Source organism: Hyperolius riggenbachi, chromosome 7 (genome assembly GCF_040937935.1).
Source record: "Hyperolius riggenbachi isolate aHypRig1 chromosome 7, aHypRig1.pri, whole genome shotgun sequence".
NCBI lineage: Eukaryota > Metazoa > Chordata > Amphibia > Anura > Hyperoliidae > Hyperolius > Hyperolius riggenbachi.
The window spans coordinates 7,971,145-7,992,648 of NC_090652.1; positions in this window are offsets into that span (position 1 = coordinate 7,971,145).

The following is a 21,504-nucleotide window of genomic DNA, read 5'->3' on the forward strand; positions in this document are numbered from 1 at the left end:
CCAGAGGAAGGTACAACACCAGCCTGCTCCCTCCCATATCCCTGCTGATCCAGAGGAAGGTACAACACCAGCCTGCTCCCTCACATGTCCCTGCTGATCCAGAGGAAGGCACAACACCAGCCTGCACCCTCACATATCCCTGCTGATCCAGAGGAAGGCACAACACCAGCCTGCTCCCTCACATATCCCTGCTGATCCAGAGGAAGGCACAACACCAGCCTGCACCCTCACATATCCCTGCTGATCCAGAGGAAGGCACAACACCAGCCTGCTCCCTCACATATCCCTGCTGATCCAGAGGAAGGTACAACACCAGCCTGCTCCCTCACATATCCCTGCTGATCCAGAGGAAGGTACAACACCAGCCTGCTCCCTCCCATATCCCTGCTGATCCAGAGGAAGGTACAACACCAGCCTGCTCCCTCACATGTCCCTGCTGATCCAGAGGAAGGCACAACACCAGCCCGCTCCCTCACATATCCCATCCCTGCTGATCCAGAGGAAGGCGAAAAAACCCTTACAAGGCATTGTCCAGTTAGCCCCAAAAGGGAAAAATTCCTTCCCGACTCCAGATGGCAATCAGATAAAATCCCTGGATCAACATCATTAGGCATTACCTAGCAATTGTAGCCATGGATGTCTTTCAACGCAAGGAAAGCATCTAAGCCTCCTTTAAATGCAGGTATAGAGTTTGCCATAACGACTTCCTGTGGCAATGCATTCCACATCTTAATCACTCTTACTGTAAAGAACCCTTTCCTAAATAAATGGCTAAAACGTATTTCCTCCATGCGCAGATCATGTCCTCTAGTCCTTTGAGAAGGCCTAGGGACAAAAAGCTCATCCGCCAAGCTATTATATTGCCCTCTGATGTATTTATACATGTTAATTAGATCCCCTCTAAGGCGTCTTTTCTCTAGACTAAATAAACCCAGTTTGGGCATGAGAGTCATATCCTCTTTTCCTACCTCTACCCATGCACGTACGTGATTCTCATAACCTTGTAGTTTCCCCACCGTTGCGCACGATCCTACAGATGTACACGCCATCCTGTGTGTGCACGCGCTCCAGTGGGTCCTCGCCAGTACTGCCAACCTTTCAAATAATTTTTACTGACAAAGATATAGAACTGTACTGCCGAAGGAAATTTCTTACTGACATCTTGAGAAACCGGCACAGGACAATGTTTTATATTAAGTGCAAATTTCCGATTAGTATAAACTTTATGGTCTGCGCTGTGATACTGCAGCCCTGTGGCGTAGCCTGAAATAAGTTATTAGATATTCAGGGCTGTAATTATGTCAATGATTGAAGGGTATTTCTAAGTAAGTGTTTAATTTGTAGGTAAGCTGAAGAATGAATCATGAAGAGAGCTTGATTAACAGTCACAGCAGCTCTATAAAAGAAACCGGATCAGTGAATAATGACGCACAGCGCCTATGCATAAAAATGGCGCCGCATTAAAAAGATACGCTTATCGCTATTTATCGTTAGTACTGCATGATAATGGCGCACAGGGAAAAAAGAAGAAAAACGGCACACACTAACGTTATTTATCAATAGTGGCACACACTAACGTTATTTATCAATAGTGGCACACACTAACGTTATTTATCAACAGTGGCACACACTAACGTTATTTATCAACAGTGGCACACACTAACGTTATTTATCAATAGTGGCACACACTAACGTTATTTATCAATAGTGGCACACACTAACGTTATTTATCAACAGTGGCACACACTAACGTTATTTATCAATAGTGGCACACACTAACGTTATTTATCAATAGTGGCACACACTAACGTTATTTATCAATAGTGGCACACACTAACGTTATTTATCAATAGCGCCGTACATAAGCCAAACTGCAGACGTTATTTAGCTGCAAAACGGTGAATGGATTTAATTTAATTTAATGTCAAGGTTAAGGTTAGGCACTGGGGGGGGGGGGGTCTTAGGGTTAGGCACCACCAGGGGAGATTTAGGGTTAGGCACCACCAGGGGGATCTTAGGGTTAGGCACCACCAGGGGGGGTCTTAGGGTTAGGCACCACCAGGGGGGTGGTTAGGGTTAGGCACCACCAGGGGGGTCTTAGGGTTAGGCACCACCAGGGGGGTGGTTAGGTTTAGGCACCACCAGGGGGTGGTTAGGGTTAGGCACCACCAGCGCTGTACAATAAATAAGGTTACAGACAATGATAACAGGGGTGACAGCACAATACAGGCAATAGACAATAGATACAACGATACAGGTAATAGCAAAAAGATACACAACGCAATGCAGATAGTAGTACAATGCCAGATCATAAACTGGAGTGGTAGTGGTAACAAGTTCCAAATTCTGCACACAGTCATGTATGATACACAAGGGGAGAGGGCCCTGCCAAAGGCTTACAATCTAGAGGGAGGGGTGGTGACACAAAAGGAGGAGGTGCAGCAAGAAGTTATTGGCAGAAAGGATTAGTGTGTTGAGTTAATGTAGGCCTCCTTGAAGAAGTGAGTTTTGAGTGCTTTTTTGAAGGTGTTGAAGGAGGGAGCGAGCCTGATGGGCAGTGGGAGAGAGTGCCACAGGATAGGGGCAGCTCTAGTGAAGTCCTTTAGTCGTGCATGGGTGGGAGTGCTGGCTGCTGATACTAACTGCCAACCGCCATGATGTCGGGGACTCCCTGTATTGTCCTTGTTTCCTCCTCTGCTCCCTTCTTGTCCTCCTCCTCTCCCCTGTGTCCCCCTCTGCTCCCCCATGTTGTCCTTTGCTTCCCCTGTGTATTACCTATAAGGCTATCAGCACGGTCTCTAGTATTACTTGCTAAATTCCCCTAATTCCAGTTACCGTATTTTTCTAAATATAAGACGCACTTTTTCACCCCCAAAATGGGGAGATAAAGTTACTGCGTCTCAGGCTTACAAATGCCTGCTGATACTAACTGCCAACCGCCACGATGTTGTGGACTCCCTGTATTGTCCTTGTTTCCTCCTGTCCCTGGTCCAAATATAGGTCTATGGTGCATGAACGGTATAAGCCAATATTTAAAGTAAACACAACTCAATAAGAGAGATCCCCCATAGCAGATGATGAGGGATAAAACACCTAGCCGCTCCTATTTCCCTGCTGGAGAAAACTTGGCGGATCAGGATGAATCCCCTGCACACCCTTTGGACAGATATGAAACATCATCATTCAGTGTATCCTTGTTTACTAGTGACCAGTAAGGGCATGGAGGTTTCTCCTTCTGAGGAAGTGACCGTTGTTCACGAAACGCGTAGGTACATTGCTGTATTACATTAGGCACAAAGGAGGCTAGCTATGGGTGACACCTCTCGATGTCCTTTACATGTGGATCAACTAATCTGGAATACCTGGTTACATGTGCAAAATTCCCCCAAAGTACTCTACAACAGACTGCTTGATCGTGTGGCCAGACACAGGTACACTATTAACACTATTCACAGAGGCGCTGTGCTTTGCATCAGACTTTTTTGAGTTTTATGCTCCGTTTCCATTGCCTGATGAAGCGGGAGATGCCCGCATAACGCGTTGCACTTTCTGGAGTATATAAATAAATTTTAGTTGTTTTGAATATACACAACACTTCTGTGTGTCTGCTTGGGGGAGGAAAGTCCACCTCTGCCTCCTCTCATTTTAAACATTTTAGAATATTTTATCCTTTTGGCGCCTCTGCCTGCTTATACACTATTAACGCGCTATGTTCAGGCACTGAATACAAAGTGCCTGAACATGTTTGCTTAAAAACAAGAAGAGGATCGAGAGCCCAATATGGTGCAGTATTGTTAGGTAAAATGAAGAGATCAATACAATTTTATGTGTATATACTCACAAACACGGGTTACCCATAGGCAACCACTTTAAATGCAGGTGGGGAGCATTAGGACCTGACCCCACTCAGGTTAAGAAGTCGCTCTCTGTAGATAGTAGATGGGGATGCACCCCTCCACCCAGGGTGGACTAGAAGATCAGCAAAAGCTCGGTATACAGAGGCGCCAGGGTAGAGTAAAACATTTTAAAAACCGTTTAAAAGCAGAGGGGGATGTTAGGGTGGACTCACCTCCCTCTTACAAAAAAGAAAACTCACTCGAGTCTCGATAAAACAGAATTAACAAATAATTTATTCAACTCCACAAATGCAACGCGTTTCGCGGGCGTGACCCCCCTTCCTCAGGCAAAAATGGGAGCACAACTCAGTGGGTCAAGCAGTAGGTTTGAGCGCCTCTGACCCACTGAGTTGTGCTCCCATTTTTGCCTGAGGAAGCGGGGTCACGCCCGCGAAACGCGTTGCATTTGTGGAGTTGAATAAATTATTTGTTAATTCTGTTTTATCGGGACTCGAGTGAGTTTTCTTTTTTGTAAGAGGGAGGCAAGTCCACCCTAACATCCCCCTCTGCTTTTAAACGGTTTTTAAAACGTTTTACTCTACCCTGGCGCCTCTGTATACCGAGCTTTTGCTGAACATGTTTGTTTAAAAATAAATGGCGGAAGCAGAGGAAACTTTGTGTAACTTGGCTATTTGTACAAACGGAAATATTAAACCAATAAAGGTTGCTGGTAAACAATTGCAGCAAGAACTGGGGAGTGGTTATTATTGTTTTAAGTATTTATAAAGCGTCAACATATTACGCAGTGCTGTACATAGTATATATTGTCTTGTCACTAACTGTCCCTCAGAGGGGCTCACAATGTAGTCCCCATCATAGTCATATGTCTATGTATGTATCGTGTAGTGTAGTGCATGTATTATAGTCTAGGACCAATTTTAGGGGGAAGCCAATTAACTTGTCTGTATGTTTTTGGGGTGTGAGAGGAAACTGGAGTGCCCAGAGGAAATCCATGCAGACACAGGGAGAACATACAATCTCCTTGTAGATGTTAACCTGGCTGGGATTTGAACCGGGGACCCAGTGCGCTAACTAGTGTTGGGCGAACAGTGTTCGCCACTGTTCGGGTTCTGCAGAACATCACCCTGTTCGGGTGATGTTCGAGTTCGGCCGAACACCTGACGGTGCTCGGCCAAACCGTTCGGCCATATGGCCGAACTAAGAGCGCATGGCCGAACGTTCCCCGAACGTTCGGCTAGCGCTGTGATTGGCCGAACGGGTCACGTGGTTCGGACCCGAACGCGCTCTGATTGGCCGAACGGTCACGTGGTTCGGGTAAATAAATACCCGAACCACGTCATATCTCCGCCATTTGTCTGTGGGTTTAGCTTTGGGTAGGCAGGCAGGGTAGTTCGCGCTCCAGCCACGCTAGCCAGGGTCCCCCCTGTCATTGTGTCACTGCTGGGAACAGTAGTACACCGCTTGCTCAGCCACACTATATAGCATTCTGTTTACTGCCACTCTGTGTACCTCGCTCAGCCACACTATATAGCATTCTGTTTACTGCCACTCTGTGTCTGCTGGGAATAGTAGTACACCGCTTGCTCAGCCACACTATATAGCATTCTGTTTACTGCCACTCTGTGTACCTCGCTCAGCCACACTATATAGCATTCTGTTTACTGCCACTCTGTGTCTGCTGGGAATAGTGGTACACCGCTCGCTCAGCCACACTATATAGCATTCTGTTCACTGTTCTGTGTCTGCTTGGAATAGTGGTACACCGCTCGCTCAGCCACACTATATAGCATTCTGTTTACTGTTCTGTGTCTGCTGGGAATAGTGGTACACCGCTCGCTCAGCCACACTATATAGCATTCTGTTTACTGTTCTGTGTCTGCTGGGAATAGTGGTACACCGCTCGCTCAGCCACACTATATAGCATTCTGTGCACTGTTCTGTGTCTGCTGGGAATAGTGGTACACCGCTCGCTCAGCCACACTATATAGCATTCTGTTCACTGTTCTGTGTCTGCTGGGAATAGTGGTACACCGCTCGCTCAGCCACACTATATAGCATTCTGTTTACTGTTCTGTGTCTGCTGGGAATAGTGGTACACCGCTCGCTCATCCACACTATATAGCATTCTGTTCACTGTTCTGTGTCTGCTGGGAATAGTGGTACACCGCCCGCTCAGCCACACTATATAGCATTCTGTTCACTGTTCTGTGTCTGCTGGGAATAGTGGTACACCGCTCGCTCAGCCACACTATATAGCATTCTGTTCACTGTTCTGTGTCTGCTGGGAACAGTAGTACACCGCTCGCTCAGCCAGAGTATATAGCATTGTGTTTACTGCCACTCTGTGTACACCGCTCAGCCAGACTATATACCATTGTTTACTGACACTCTGTGTACACCGCTCAGCCAGACTATATACCATTGTTTACTGACACTCTGTGTACACCGCTCAGCCAGACTATATACCATTGTTTACTGCCACTCTGATTCTGCTGGGAACAGTAGTACACCGCTCGCTCAGCCAGACTATATAGCATTGTGTTTACTGCCACTCTGTGTACACCGCTCAGCCAGACTATATACCATTGTTTACTGACACTCTGTGTACACCGCTCAGCCAGACTATATACCATTGTTTACTGAAACTCTGTGTACACCGCTCAGCCAGACTATATACCATTGTTTACTGCCACTCTGATTCTGCTGGGAACAGTAGTACACCGCTCGCTCAGCCAGACTATATACCATTGTTTACTGACACTATATAGCAGACTATATAGCATTGTGTGTACACCGCTCAGCCAGACTATATACCATTGTTTACTGACACTCTGTGTACACCGCTCAGCCAGACTATATACCATTGTTTACTGCCACTCTGATTCTGCTGGGAACAGTAGTACACCGCTCGCTCAGCCAGACTATATACCATTGTTTACTGACACTCTGTGTACACCGCTCAGCCACACTATATAGCATTGTGTTTACTTCCACTCTGTGTCTGCTGGGAACAGTAGTACACCGCTCACCCGCCACTGTATAGCATTGTGCTCTGTGTCACTGCTGACAATAGTGGTACACCGCTCACCCACCACTGTATAGCATTTCTGTACTGCCACTGTACTGCTGCCAGTCAGCGTGTACTTTAAGGATAAGTGAAATGAGGAAGAAATCCGGTGAAAGAGGGAGGGGCAAGGGAAGAGGTGTTTCCCCTGACGGTTCACGTACAGGCCACAGGGGAGCACCCAAGAAAACCCACTCAATACTGCCCATGTTGTCCAGGACAACAACCCTCACAGATCCAAAAGAACAGGACCAGATAATTACTTGGATGACCTCTCAAGCGTCCAGCAGTGGGTTAAGCAGCACCAGCACATCACGCACGAGGTCCGAGTCCTCAGCCAGTTAAAGTCTGGGCTTTCTTTGAAGACTGCACTGAGGATGTTACCATGGCGATTTGCAAGGTGTGCAAGACCCGCCTGAGCAGGGGGAAAAGTATTAACAACCTCTCCACCACCAGCATGAGCCGCCACATTCTATCCAAACATCCCACTCTGTGGGCAAACGCGGCAGGACAGGGTACCACCAGCAACACTGCCTCCCTTGGGTTCACCAGACTCACCACCAGACCCGCCTCAGCAGCAGCAGTAGCCCAGCCATTGCGTGGTTCACAACATTCACAAACATCAGACGATGCTGACACTGTCACTTTCCGGACTAGTGCTCTTGAGGTCTCCCAGTGTTCATCAAACACAACAACCAACAGCCCTTCGGTGTGCAGCGCTACGGTTGAGTTGTCTGTCTCTGAGATGTTTGAGCACAAGAGGAAATTGCCAGCAAATGACCCCCGGGCCGTGGCAGTAACAGCCAGCCAGCATAGCCAAGCTTCTGGCCTGCGAAATGCTGCCATATCGAGTGGTGGAGACAAACAGCTTCAAGGGCATGATGTCAGTGGCCATCCCACGTTACGTTGTTCCCAGCCGCTACCACTTTGCGCGCTCTGCAGTGCCTGAGTTGCATGAGCACGTGGTCAGCTAAATAACCCGAAGCTTGAAGAATGCCGTTGCCTGCAAGGTTCACCTCACCACTGACACCTGGACGAGTGCGTTCGGCCAGGGTCGATACATCTCCCTTACCGCGCACTGGGTGAACCTTGTGGAGCCTGGCAGCGATTCCTCACCTGCTACGGCGCGGGTGTTGCCCACGCCGCAAACAGCTGGATAACAACAGCAGCACCTACCTCTCTGACTCCTTCTCCTCCAACGCATCTCAAAGCTGTACCTCATCCGGAAATGCTAACCCAGCACCAGCAGCAGTAGGATCGTGGAAGCAGTGCAGCACAGCTGTTGGCATGCGTCAGCAAGCGTTGCTGAAGCTGATCTGCCTTGGGGATAAGCAGCACACAGGGGAGGAAATTTGGAGGGGAATAAAGGAACAGACGGATTTGTGGCTGGCACCGCTGGACCTGAAACCGGGCATGAAGCTAGACACCTGGCACGAACTGGCAATGTACGCAATAGAGGTGCTGGCTTGCCCGGCAGCCAGCGTTATGTCGGAACGCTGTTTCAGTGCTGCCGGAGGCATCATCACAGATCGGCGTATCCGCCTCTCCACAGAAAATGCAGACCGTCTGACTCAAATTAAAATGAATCAATCCTGGATTGGAAACGACTACGCAACACTCCTGGACCCCAACCAAGTAACATGACCGATGAACATCTGGGATGGTTTAGCGTTTCCGGTCCCTGTTTATTGAACCTCTCATCTGTATTACATTTATGACTGCATGGCGGCAAAAAGCATTGCTGCTATATCCGCACGCTTTTTGTCCTCATGCAAGGCCTGGGTTGTTGTGTCTCACAAAGCGTGGCCTTCTCCTCCTGCGCCTCCTCCTGTTCCATCACGTGTGCTGCTGCTGCTGCTGCTGCTGCTGCTGCTGGGTTACCGTTGCCGGTCCCTGTTTATGGAACCTCTTATCTTTATTACATTTATGACTACATGGCGGTACAAAGCATGCTATCCGCACGCTTTTTGTCCTCATGCAAGGCCTGGGTTGTTGTGTCTCACAAAGCGTGGCCTTCTCCTCCTGCGCCTCCTCCTGTTCCATCACGTGTGCTGCTGCTGCTGCTGCTGCTGCTGGGTTACCGTTGCCGCGTGGTCCCTGTTTATGGAACCTCTTATCTTTATTACATTTATGACTACATGGCGGTACAAAGCATGCTATCCGCACGCTTTTTGTCCTCATGCAAGGCCTGGGTTGTTGTGTCTCACAAAGCGTGGCCTTCTCCTCCTGCGCCTCCTCCTGTTCCATCACGTGTGCTGCTGCTGCTGCTGCTGCTGCTGGGTTACCGTTGCCGCGTGGTCCCTGTTTATTGAACCTCTTATCTTTATTACATTTATGACTACATGGCGGTACAAAGCATGCTATCCGCACGCTTTTTGTCCTCATGCAAGGCCTGGGTTGTTGTGTCTCACAAAGCGTGGCCTTCTCCTCCTGCGCCTCCTCCTGTTCCATCACGTGTGCTGCTGCTGCTGCTGCTGCTGGGTTAGCGTTGCCGCGTGGTCCCTGTTTATTGAACCTCTTATCTTTATTACATTTATGACTACATGGCGGTACAAAGCATGCTATCCGCACGCTTTTTGTCCTCATGCAAGGCCTGGGTTGTTGTGTCTCACAAAGCGTGGCCTTCTCCTCCTGCGCCTCCTCCTGTTCCATCACGTGTGCTGCTGCTGGGTTAGCGTTGCCGCGTGGTCCCTGTTTATTGAACCACTTATCTTTATTACATTTATGACTGCATGGTGGTACAAAGCATGCTATCCGCACGCTTCTTGTCCTCATGCAAGGCCTGGGTTGTTGTGTCTCAAAGCGTGGCCTTCTCCTCCTGCGCCACCCTCCTCCTGTTCCATCACGTGTGCTGCTGCTGGGTTAGCATTACCGGTCCCTTTTCCTGGAACCTCTTATATGTATTACATTTATGACTGCATGCCGACAAAAAGCATGTTACCTGTGCAAAGAAAACAGACATTTCCCGCATTTAAAAGACAGTTTTCCCTTTGAAACTTTAAAATCGATTTTCTCAAAAACTATAAGCTCTTTTTGCTAAATTTTTTTTTCCTCTTGTACCCACTCCCAAGGTGCACATACCCTGTAAATTTGGGGTATGTAGCATGTAAGGAGGCTTTACAAACCACAAAAGTTCGGGTCCCCATTGACTTCCATTATGTTCGGAGTTCGGGTCGAACACCCGAACATCGCGGCCATGTTCGGCCTGTTCGGCCCGAACCCGAACATCTAGATGTTCGCCCAACACTAGCGCTAACCACTACACCACCGTGCTGCCCACATGAGTGGTTGTCAACCTTCCCATCATGTGGCTAAATAGTCTAAAATACATATAATTGTATTGAAATATTTTAAAAAACATGATAAAAGCACATACTGTAAGCTTAGCTCCCGAGTCCCAACTAGAGATGTCGCGAACGGTTCGCCTGCCAACGGTTCCAGGCGAACTTTGGGGGTTCGCGTTCTCCTGGACCAAGCGAACTTTTGCGGAAGTTCGATTCGCCACATAATGCACTATGAGAGTCAACTTTGACCCTCTGCATCACAGTCAGCAGGCACATTGTAGCCATTCAGGCTACACTAAGCCCTGGAGCCCCACCCCCCCTTATATAAGGCAGGCTCCGGCGGCCATTACACTCACTCGAGTTCCTGCTGCAAATAGAGATGTCGCGAACCTCCGATTTTCGGTTCACGAACTTCCGCGGAAGGTTCGGTTCGCGGAAAAGTTCGCGAACCGCAATAGACTTCAATGGGGAGGCGAACTTTGAAAAATAGAAAAAATTATGCTGGCCACAAAAGTGATGGAAAAGATGTTTCAAGGGGTCTAACACCTGGAGGGGGGCATGACGGAGTGGAATACATGCCAAAAGTCCCGGGGAAAAATCTGGATGTGACGCAAAGCAGCGTTTTAAGGGCAGAAATCACATTGAATGCTAAATGACAGGCCTAAAGTGCTTTCAAACATCTTGCATGTGTATACATCAATCAGGGAGTATAATTAGATTTCTGCTTCACACTGACACACCAAACTCAATGTGTAACGCACCGCAAACAGCTGTTTGCGTAGTGACGGCCATGCTGGACTGGTGCGCACCATGGCCAGAGTGTAGGCTGTGGCAGTTTTCCAGCCCATATGGTTGCCGGGCTGTGGTAGCTCAATGATAGAACAACAGTGACTGTCCAGCTGATCAAATTTGGTCTGTCCACAATGAAGCAATGGCCTTATTATCTTCTTGTATGTAGGTAGGCATAGGTAGGAGTCCCAGTATAGGTAGGTAGGCATAGGTAGGAATCCCAGTATAGGTAGGTAGGCATAGGTAGGAGACCCAGTATAGGTAGGTAGGCATAGGTAGGTGCCTCAGTAGTTAGCTAGGCATAGGTAGGAGACCCAGTATAGGTAGGTAGGCATAGGTAGGAGTCCCAGTATAGGTAGGTAGGCATAGGTAGGAGTCCCAGTATAGGTAGGTAGGCATAGGTAGGAGTCCCAGTATAGGTAGGTAGGTGCCTCAGTAAAGCTAGGCATAGGTAGGAGACCCAGAATAGGTAGGTAGGCATAGGTAGGAGACCCAGTATAGGTAGGTAGGTGCCTCAGTGGTTAGCTAGGCATAGGTAGGAGACCCAGTATAGGTAGGTAGGCATAGGTAGGAGTCCCAGTATAGGTAGGTAGGCATAGGTAGGTGCCTCAGTAGTTAGCTAGGCATAGGTAGGAGACCCAGTATAGGTAGGTAGGCATAGGTAGGAGTCCCAGTATAGGTAGGTAGGCATAGGTAGGTGCCTCAGTAGTTAGCTAGGCATAGGTAGGAGTCCCAGTATAGGTAGGTAGGCATAGGTAGGTGCCTCAGTAGTTAGCTAGGCATAGGTAGGAGACCCAGTATAGGTAGGTAGGCATAGGTAGGAGTCCCAGTATAGGTAGGTAGGCATAGGTAGGTGCCTCAGTAGTTAGCTAGGCATAGGTAGGAGTCCCAGTATAGGTAGGTAGGCATAGGTAGGTGCCTCAGTAGTTAGCTAGGCATAGGTAGGAGACCCAGTATAGGTAGGTAAGCATAGGTAGGAGTCCCAGTATAGGTAGGTAGGTGCCTCAGTAGTTAGCTAGGCATAGGTAGGAGACCCAGTATAGGTAGGTAGGCATAGGTAGGAGTCCCAGTAGTTAGGTAGGCATAGGTAGGTGTCCCAGTATAGGTAGGTAGGCATAGGTAGGAGTCCCAGTATAGGTAGGTAGGCATAGGTAGGAGTCCCAGTATAGGTAGGTAGGTGCCTCAGTAGTTAGCTAGGCATAGGTAGGAGACCCAGTATAGGTAGGTAGGTGCCTCAGTAGTTAGCTAGGCATAGGTAGGAGACCCAGTATAGGTAGGTAGGTGCCTCAGTAGTTAGCTAGGCATAGGTAGGAGACCCAGTATAGGTAGGTAGGCATAGGTAGGAGTCCCAGTAGTTAGGTAGGCATAGGTTGGTGTCCCAGTATAGGTAGGTAGGCATAGGTAGGAGTCCCAGTATAGGTAGGTAGGCATAGGTAGGAGTCCCAGTATAGGTAGGTAGGCATAGGTAGGAGTCCCAGTATAGGTAGGTAGGTGCCTCAGTAGTTAGCTAGGCATAGGTAGGAGTCCCAGTATAGGTAGGTAGGTGCCTCAGTAGTTACCCAGGCATAGGTAGGAGACCCAGTATAGGTAGGTAGGTGCCTCAGTAGTTAGCTAGGCATAGGTAGGAGACCCAGTATAGGTAGGTAGGTGTCCCAACAATCAGCCAGGAGCAAGCCAAGAGCCTAACTAATCTTTCCCTAGGAGAAAAAATCTCCCTAGTCTGTCTATTTGCAGCAGGCACACGAGTGAGTGTCATGGCCAGCGAGCCTGCCTTATATAAGGGGGGGGGGGGGGGGGGGCTCCAGGGCTTAGTGTAGCCTGAATGGCTACAATGTGCCTGCTGACTGTGATGCAGAGGGTCAAAGTTGACCCTCATAGTGCATTATGGGGCGAATCAAACTTCCGCAAAAGTTCGCTTGGTGCAGGCGAACGCGAACCCCCAATGTGCGCCTGGAACCGTTCACCGGCGAACCGTTCGCTACATCTCTAGCTGCAAATAGACAGACTAGGGAGAGCTTCTGCAGATTTTTTCTCCTAGGGAAAGATTAGTTAGGCTCTTGGCTTGCTCCTGGCTGATTGTTATTGCTAAAATAGCACCCCTCAACAGCTCTTTTGAGAGCTAATGTTTTCCTGATGTGTTTTTTGTGTGTGTGTTGCTCACTGACATTATACAGCCCTATCTGTTGCAGCTGGACCTTGGTAATTGTTATTACTGTGCCAGCCAGACCCTTCCTAACTATCTATACTGGGACACCTACCTATGCCTACCTAACTACTGGGGCACCTACTTACCTATACGGGGACACCTACCTACCTACCTATACTAGGGGACCTACCTATGCCTACCTACCTATACTGGGTCTCCTACCTATGCCTAGCTAACTACTGAGGCACCTACCTACCTATACTGGGTCTCCTACCTATGCCTAGCTAACTACTGAGGCACCTACCTACCTATACTGGGACTCCTAACTATGCCTACCTACCTATACTGGGTCTCCTACCTATGCCTAGCTAACTACTGGGACACCTACCTATGCCTACCTACCTATACTGGGTCTCCTACCTATGCCTAGCTAACTACTGAGGCACCTACCTACCTATACTGGGTCTCCTACCTATGCCTAGCTAACTCCTGGGACACCTACCTATGCCTACCTACCTATACTGGGTCTCCTACCTATGCCTACCCTCCTATACTGGGTCTCCTACCTATGCCTAGCTAACTACTGAGGCACCTACCTACCTATACTGGGTCTCCTACCTATGCCTAGCTAACTACTGGGACACCTACCTATGCCTACCTACCTATACTGGGTCTCCTACCTATGCCTAGCTAACTACTGAGGCGCCTACTTATGCCTACCTACCTATACTGGGACTCCTACCTATGCCTAGCTAACTACTGGGGCACCTACCTATGCCTACCTACCTATACTGGGTCTCCTACCTATGCCTAACTATCTATACTGGGACACCTACCTATGCCTACCTACCTATACTGGGACTCCTACCTATGCCTAACTATCTATACTGGGACACCTACCTATGCCTACCTAACTACTGGGACACCTACCTATGCTTACCTACCTATACTGGGGCACCTACCTATGCCTAGCTAACTACTGAGGCACCTACCTACCTATACTGGGACTCCTACCTATGCTTACCTACCTATACTGGGTCTCCTACATATGCCTAGCTAACTACTGAGGCACCTACCTATGCCTACCTACCTATACTGGGACACCTACCTATGCCTACCTACCTATACTGGGTCTCCTACCTATGCCTAGCTAACTACTGAGGCACCTACCTACCTATACTGGGACTCCTACCTATGCTTACCTACCTATACTGGGTCTCCTACCTATGCCTAGCTAACTAACTACTGAGGCACCTACCTATGCCTACCTACCTTTACTGGAACTCCTACCTATGCCTACTTACCTACCTATACTGGGACACCTACCTATGCCTACCTACCTATACTGGGTCTCCTACCTATGCCTAGCTAACTACTGAGGCACCTACCTACCTATACTGGGACTCCTACCTATGCTTACCTACCTATACTGGGTCTCCTACCTATGCCTAGCTAACTACTGGGACACCTACCTATGCCTACCTACCTATACTGGGTCTCCTACCTATGCCTAGCTAACTACTGAGGCACCTACCTACCTATACTGGGACTCCTACCTATGCCTTCCTACCTATACTGGGTCTCCTACCTATGCCTGGCTAACTACTGAGGCACCTACCTACCTATACTGGGACTCCTACCTATGCTTACCTACCTATACTGGGTCTCCTACCTATGCCTAGCTAACTACTGAGGCACCTACCTACCTATACTGGGACTCCTACCTATGATTACCTACCTATACTGGGTCTCCTACCTATGCCTAAATAACTACTGGGACACCTACCTATGCCTACCTACCTATACTGGGTCTCCTACCTATGCCTAGCTAACTACTGAGGCACCTACCTATGCCTACCTACCTATACTGGGACTCCTACCTATGCCTACCTACCTATACTGGGTCTCCTACCTATGCCTAGCTAACCACTGAGGCACCTACCTACCTATACTGGGACTCCTACCTATGCTTACCTACCTATACTGGGTCTCCTACCTATGCCTAGCTAACTAACTACTGAGGCACCTACCTATGCCTACCTACCTTTACTGGAACTCCTACCTATGCCTACTTACCTACCTATACTGGGACTCCAACCTATGCCTACCTACATACAAGAAGATAATAAGGTTGTTGCTTCATTGTGGACAGACCAAATTTGATCAGCTTGACAGGCGACCATATGGGCACCAGTCCAGCACGGCCGTCACTATGCAAACAGCTGTTTGCGGTGCGTTACACAGTGAGTTTGGTGTGTCAGTGTGAAGCAGTACACTAATTACACTCCCTGATTGATGTATACATATGCAAGATGTTTGAAAGCACTTTAGGCCTGCAATTTAGCATTCAATGTGATTTCTGCCCTTAAAACGCTGCTTTGCGTCACATCCAGATTTTTCACCGGGACTTTTGGCATGTATCCCACTCCGCCATGCCCCCCTCCAGGTGTTAGACCCCTTGAAACATCTTTTTCATCACTTTTGTGGCCAGCATAATTTTTTTTTATTTTTCAAAGTTCGCCTCCCCATTGAAGTCTATTGCGGTTCGCTAACTTCTACGTGAATTGAACCGTCCGCGGAAGTTTGCGAACGGGGTTCGCGAACCGAAAATCGGAGGTTTGCGACATCTCTACTCCCAACTGTCCTTTTTTCAGAGGGACAGTCCCTCTTTGGGAACCCAGTACCTCTGTTCCTCTTTCACCCTTGTTTGTCTTTCTTTCAGGACTGATGTACAGACCTATGTAAATACTATGTATTTTTCTACTGAAAAATGTGTGTAACTGACTCTTATTCCCATAACCCCTTTCCGACAGCCTAACGCTTCAAGTCCTGAGGGCAGAGATTAGCGGGATAGTTACGTACAACAACCTGCTCACCGCAATCGCAGCAGGCAGGCTGTATAATGAAGAAAAAAAAAATGGGCAAAAGTACTTGTACAGCGCTGCGATCTAGGGGAGCACTGCACAGGGAACAGATTTGTCACTGAGCTGTCCCCAAAAGAGGCTCGCAAACAGATCGCTCTCATAGGCTGATGCCTACGAGAGCCAATCACTGTGACTAGATCTCGGGGGGAGGGGAAAAAATAGCAATTTTTATTAAGAAAAAACAAACCTTTATATTAATAAAAAAAAAAAAGTTGCAGCAATCCTACCATAGTCATAGTCTAATGTCCTACCATATTATTATTATGTATTTATATAGCACTGACATCTTCTGCAGCACATTACAAAGTACATAGTTATGTCACTGACTGTCCTCAGAGGAACTCACAATCTAATTCTACCATACTCATAGTCTAATGTCCTACCATATTATTATTATGTATTTATATAGCACTGACATCTTCTGCAGCACATTACAGAGTACATAGTCATGTCACTGACTGTCCTCAGAGGAGCTCACAATCTAATCCAACCATAGTCATAGTCTAATGTCCTACCATATTATTATTATTATGTATTTATATAGCACTGACATCTTCTGCAGCACATTACAGAGTACATAGTCATGTCACTGACTGTCCTCAGAGGAGCTCACACACTAATCCTACCATAGTCATAGTCTAATGTCCTACCATATTATTATTATGTATTTATATAGCACTGACATCTTCTGCAGCACTGTACAGAGTACATAGTCGTGTCACTGACTGTCCTCAGAGGAGCTCACACTCTAATCCTACCATAGTCATAGTCTAATGTCCTACCATATTATTATTATGTATTTATATAGCACTGACATCTTCTGCAGCACATTACAGAGTACATAGTTATGTCACTGACTGTCCTCAGAGGAACTCACAATCTAATTCTACCATACTCATAGTGTAATGTCCTACCATATTATTATTATGTATTTATATAGCACTGACATCTTCTGCAGCACTGTACAGAGTACATAGTCATGTCACTGACTGTCCTCAGAGGAGCTCACAATCTAATCCTACCATAGTCATAGTCTAATGTCCTACCATATTATTTTTATGTATTTATATAGCACTGACATCTTCTGCAGCACATTACAGAGTACATAGTTATGTCACTGACTGTCCTCAGAGGAACTCACAATCTAATTCTACCATACTCATAGTCTAATGTCCTACCATATTATTATTATGTATTTATATAGCACTGACATCTTCTGCAGCACATTACAGAGTACATAGTCATGTCACTGACTGTCCTCAGAGGAGTTCACAATCGAATCCTACCATATTCATAGTCTAATGTCCTACCATATTAATATTATGTATTTATATAGCACTGACATCTTCTGCAGCACTGTACAGAGTACATAGTCGTGTCACTGACTGTCCTCAGAGGAGCTCACAATCTAATCCTACCATATTCATAGTCTAATGTCCTACCATATTATTATTATGTATTTATATAGCACTGACATCTTCTGCAGCACATTACAGAGTACATAGGCATGTCACTGACTGTCCTCAGAGGAGCTCACACTCTAATCCTACCATAGTCATAGTGTAATGTCCTACCATATTATTATTATGTATTTATATAGCACTGACAGCTTCTGCAGCACATTACAGAGTACATAGTTATGTCACTGACTGTCCTTAGAGGAACTCACATTCTAATTCTACCATACTCATAGTCTAATGTCCTACCATATTATTATTATGTATTTATATAGCACTGACATCTTCTGCAGCACTGTACAGAGTACATAGTCGTGTCACTGACTGTCCTCAGAGGAGCTCACAATCTAATCCTACCATAGTCATAGTCTAATGTCCTACCATATTATTTTTATGTATTTATATAGCACTGACATCTTCTGCAGCACATTACAGAGTACATAGTTATGTCACTGACTGTCCTCAGAGGAACTCACAATCTAATTCTACCATACTCATAGTCTAATGTCCTACCATATTATTATTATGTATTTATATAGCACTGACATCTTCTGCAGCACATTACAGAGTACATAGTCATGTCACTGACTGTCCTCAGAGGAGCTCACAATCGAATCCTACCATATTCATAGTCTAATGTCCTACCATATTAATATTATGTATTTATATAGCACTGACATCTTCTGCAGCACATTACAGAGTACATAGTCATGTCACTGACTGTCCTCAGAGGAGCTCACAATCTAATCCTACCATAGTCATAGTCTGATGTCCTACCATATTATTATTATGTATTTATATAGCACTGACATCTTCTGCAGCACATTACAGAGTACATAGTTATGTCACTGACTGTCCTCAGAGGAACTCACAATCTAATTCTACCATACTCATAGTCTAATGTCCTACCATATTATTATTATGTATTTATATAGCACTGACTTCTTCTGCAGCACATTACAGAGTACATAGTCATGTCACTGACTGTCCTCAGAGGAGCTCACAATCGAATCCTACCATATTCATAGTCTAATGTCCTACCATATTAATATTATGTATTTATATAGCACTGACATCTTCTGCAGCACTGTACAGAGTACATAGTCGTGTCACTGACTGTCCTCAGAGGAGCTCACAATCTGATCCTACCATAGTCATAGTCTAATGTCCTACCATATTATTATTATGTATTTATATAGCAAGAAGTTTTAAATCAGGATGATACCATTTATTTAAAACGTCTTGCTTTTACTGATGGCTAACACGGTACAATACCCTACTGTATTTATATAGCACTGACATCTTCTGCAGCACATTACAAAGTACATAGTTATGTCACTGACTGTCCTCAGAGGTGCTCACAATCGAATCCTACCATATTCATAGTCTAATGTCCTACCATATTATTATTATGTATTTATATAGCACTGACATCTTCTGCAGCACATTACAGAGTACATAGTCATGTCACTGACTGTCCTCAGAGGAGCTCACAATCTAATCCTACCATAGTCAGTCTAATGTCCTACCATATTATTATTATGTATTTATATAGCACTGACATCTTCTACAGCACATTACAGAGTACATAGTCATGTCACTGACTGTCCTCAGAGGAGCTCACACACTAATCCTACCATAGTCATAGTCTAATGTCCTACCATATTATTATTATATATTTATATAGCACTGACATCTTCTGCAGCACTGTACAGAGTACATAGTCATGTCACTGACTGTCCTCAGAGGAGCTCACACTCTAATCCTACCATAGTCATAGTCTAATGTCCTACCATATTATTATTATGTATTTATATAGCAGTGACATCTTCTGCAGCACATTACAGAGTACATAGTTATGTCACTGACTGTCCTCAGAGGAACTCACAATCTAATTCTACCATACTCATAGTGTAATGTCCTACCATATTATTATTATGTATTTATATAGCACTGACATCTTCTGCAGCACTGTACAGAGTACATAGTCGTGTCACTGACTGTCCTCAGAGGAGCTCACAATCTAATCCTACCATAGTCATAGTCTAATGTCCTACCATATTATTTTTATGTATTTATATAGCACTGACATCTTCTGCAGCACATTACAGAGTACATAGTTATGTCACTGACTGTCCTCAGAGGAACTCACAATCTAATTCTACCATACTCATAGTCTAATGTCCTACCATATTATTATTATGTATTTATATAGCACTGACATCTTCTGCAGCACATTACAGAGTACATAGTCATGTCACTGACTGTCCTCAGAGGAGCTCACAATCGAATCCTACCATATTCATAGTCTAATGTCCTACCATATTAATATTATGTATTTATATAGCACTGACATCTTCTGCAGCACTGTACAGAGTACATAGTCATGTCACTGACTGTCCTCAGAGGAGCTCACAATCTAATCCTACCATAGTCATAGTCTAATGTCCTACCATATTATTTTTATGTATTTATATAGCACTGACATCTTCTGCAGCACATTACAGAGTACATAGTTATGTCACTGACTGTCCTCAGAGGAACTCACAATCTAATTCTTCCATACTCATAGTCTAATGTCCTACCATATTATTATTATGTATTTATATAGCACTGACATCTTCTGCAGCACATTACAGAGTACATAGTCATGTCACTGACTGTCCTCAGAGGAGCTCACAATCGAATCCTACCATATTCATAGTCTAATGTCCTACCATATTATTATTATGTATTTATATAGCACTGACATCTTCTGCAGCACATTACAGAGTACATAGTCATGTCACTGACTGTCCTCAGAGGAGCTCACAATCTAATCCTACCATAGTTATAGTCTAATGTCCTACCATATTATTATTATGTATTTATATAGCACTGACATCTTCTGCAGCACTGTACAGAGTACATAGTCGTGTCACTGACTGTCCTCAGAGGAGCTCACAATCTAATCCTACCATAGTCATAGTCTAATGTCCTACCATATTATTATTATGTATTTATATAGCACTGACATCTTCTGCAGCACTGTACAGAGTACATAGTCATGTCACTGACTGTCCTCAGAGGAGCTCACACTCTAATCCTACCATAGTCATAGTCTAATGTCCTACCATATTATTATTATGTATTTATATAGCACTGACATCTTCTGCAGCACATTACAGAGTACATAGTTATGTCACTGACTGTCCTCAGAGGAACTCACAATCTAATTCTACCATACTCATAGTGTAATGTCCTACCATATTATTATTATGTATTTATATAGCAGTGACATCTTCTGCAGCACTGTACAGAGTACATAGTCGTGTCACTGACTGTCCTCAGAGGAGCTCACACTCTAATGCTACCATAGTCATAGTCTAATGTCCTACCATATTATTATTATGTATTTATATAGCACTGACATCTTCTGCAGCCCATTACAGAGTACATAGTTATGTCACTGACTGTCCTCAGAGGAACTCACAATCTAATTCTACCATACTCATAGTGTAATGTCCTACCATATTATTATTATGTATTTATATAGCAGTGACATCTTCTGCAGCACTGTACAGAGTACATAGTCGTGTCACTGACTGTCCTCAGAGGAGCTCACACTCTAATGCTACCATAGTCATAGTCTAATGTCCTACCATATTATTATTATTATTATTATTATTATTATGTATTTATATAGCACTGACATCTTCTGCAGCACATTACAGAGTACATAGTCATGTCACTGACTGTCCTCAGAGGAGCTCACACTCTAATGCTACCATAGTCATAGTCTAATGTCCTACCATATTATTATTATTATTATTATTATTATGTATTTATATAGCACTGACATCTTCTGCAGCACATTACAGAGTACATAGTCATGTCACTGGCTGTCCTCAGAGGAGCTGACACTCTAATCCTACCATAGTCATAGTCTAATGTCCTACCATATTATTATTATGTATTTATATAGCAGTGACATCTTCTGCAGC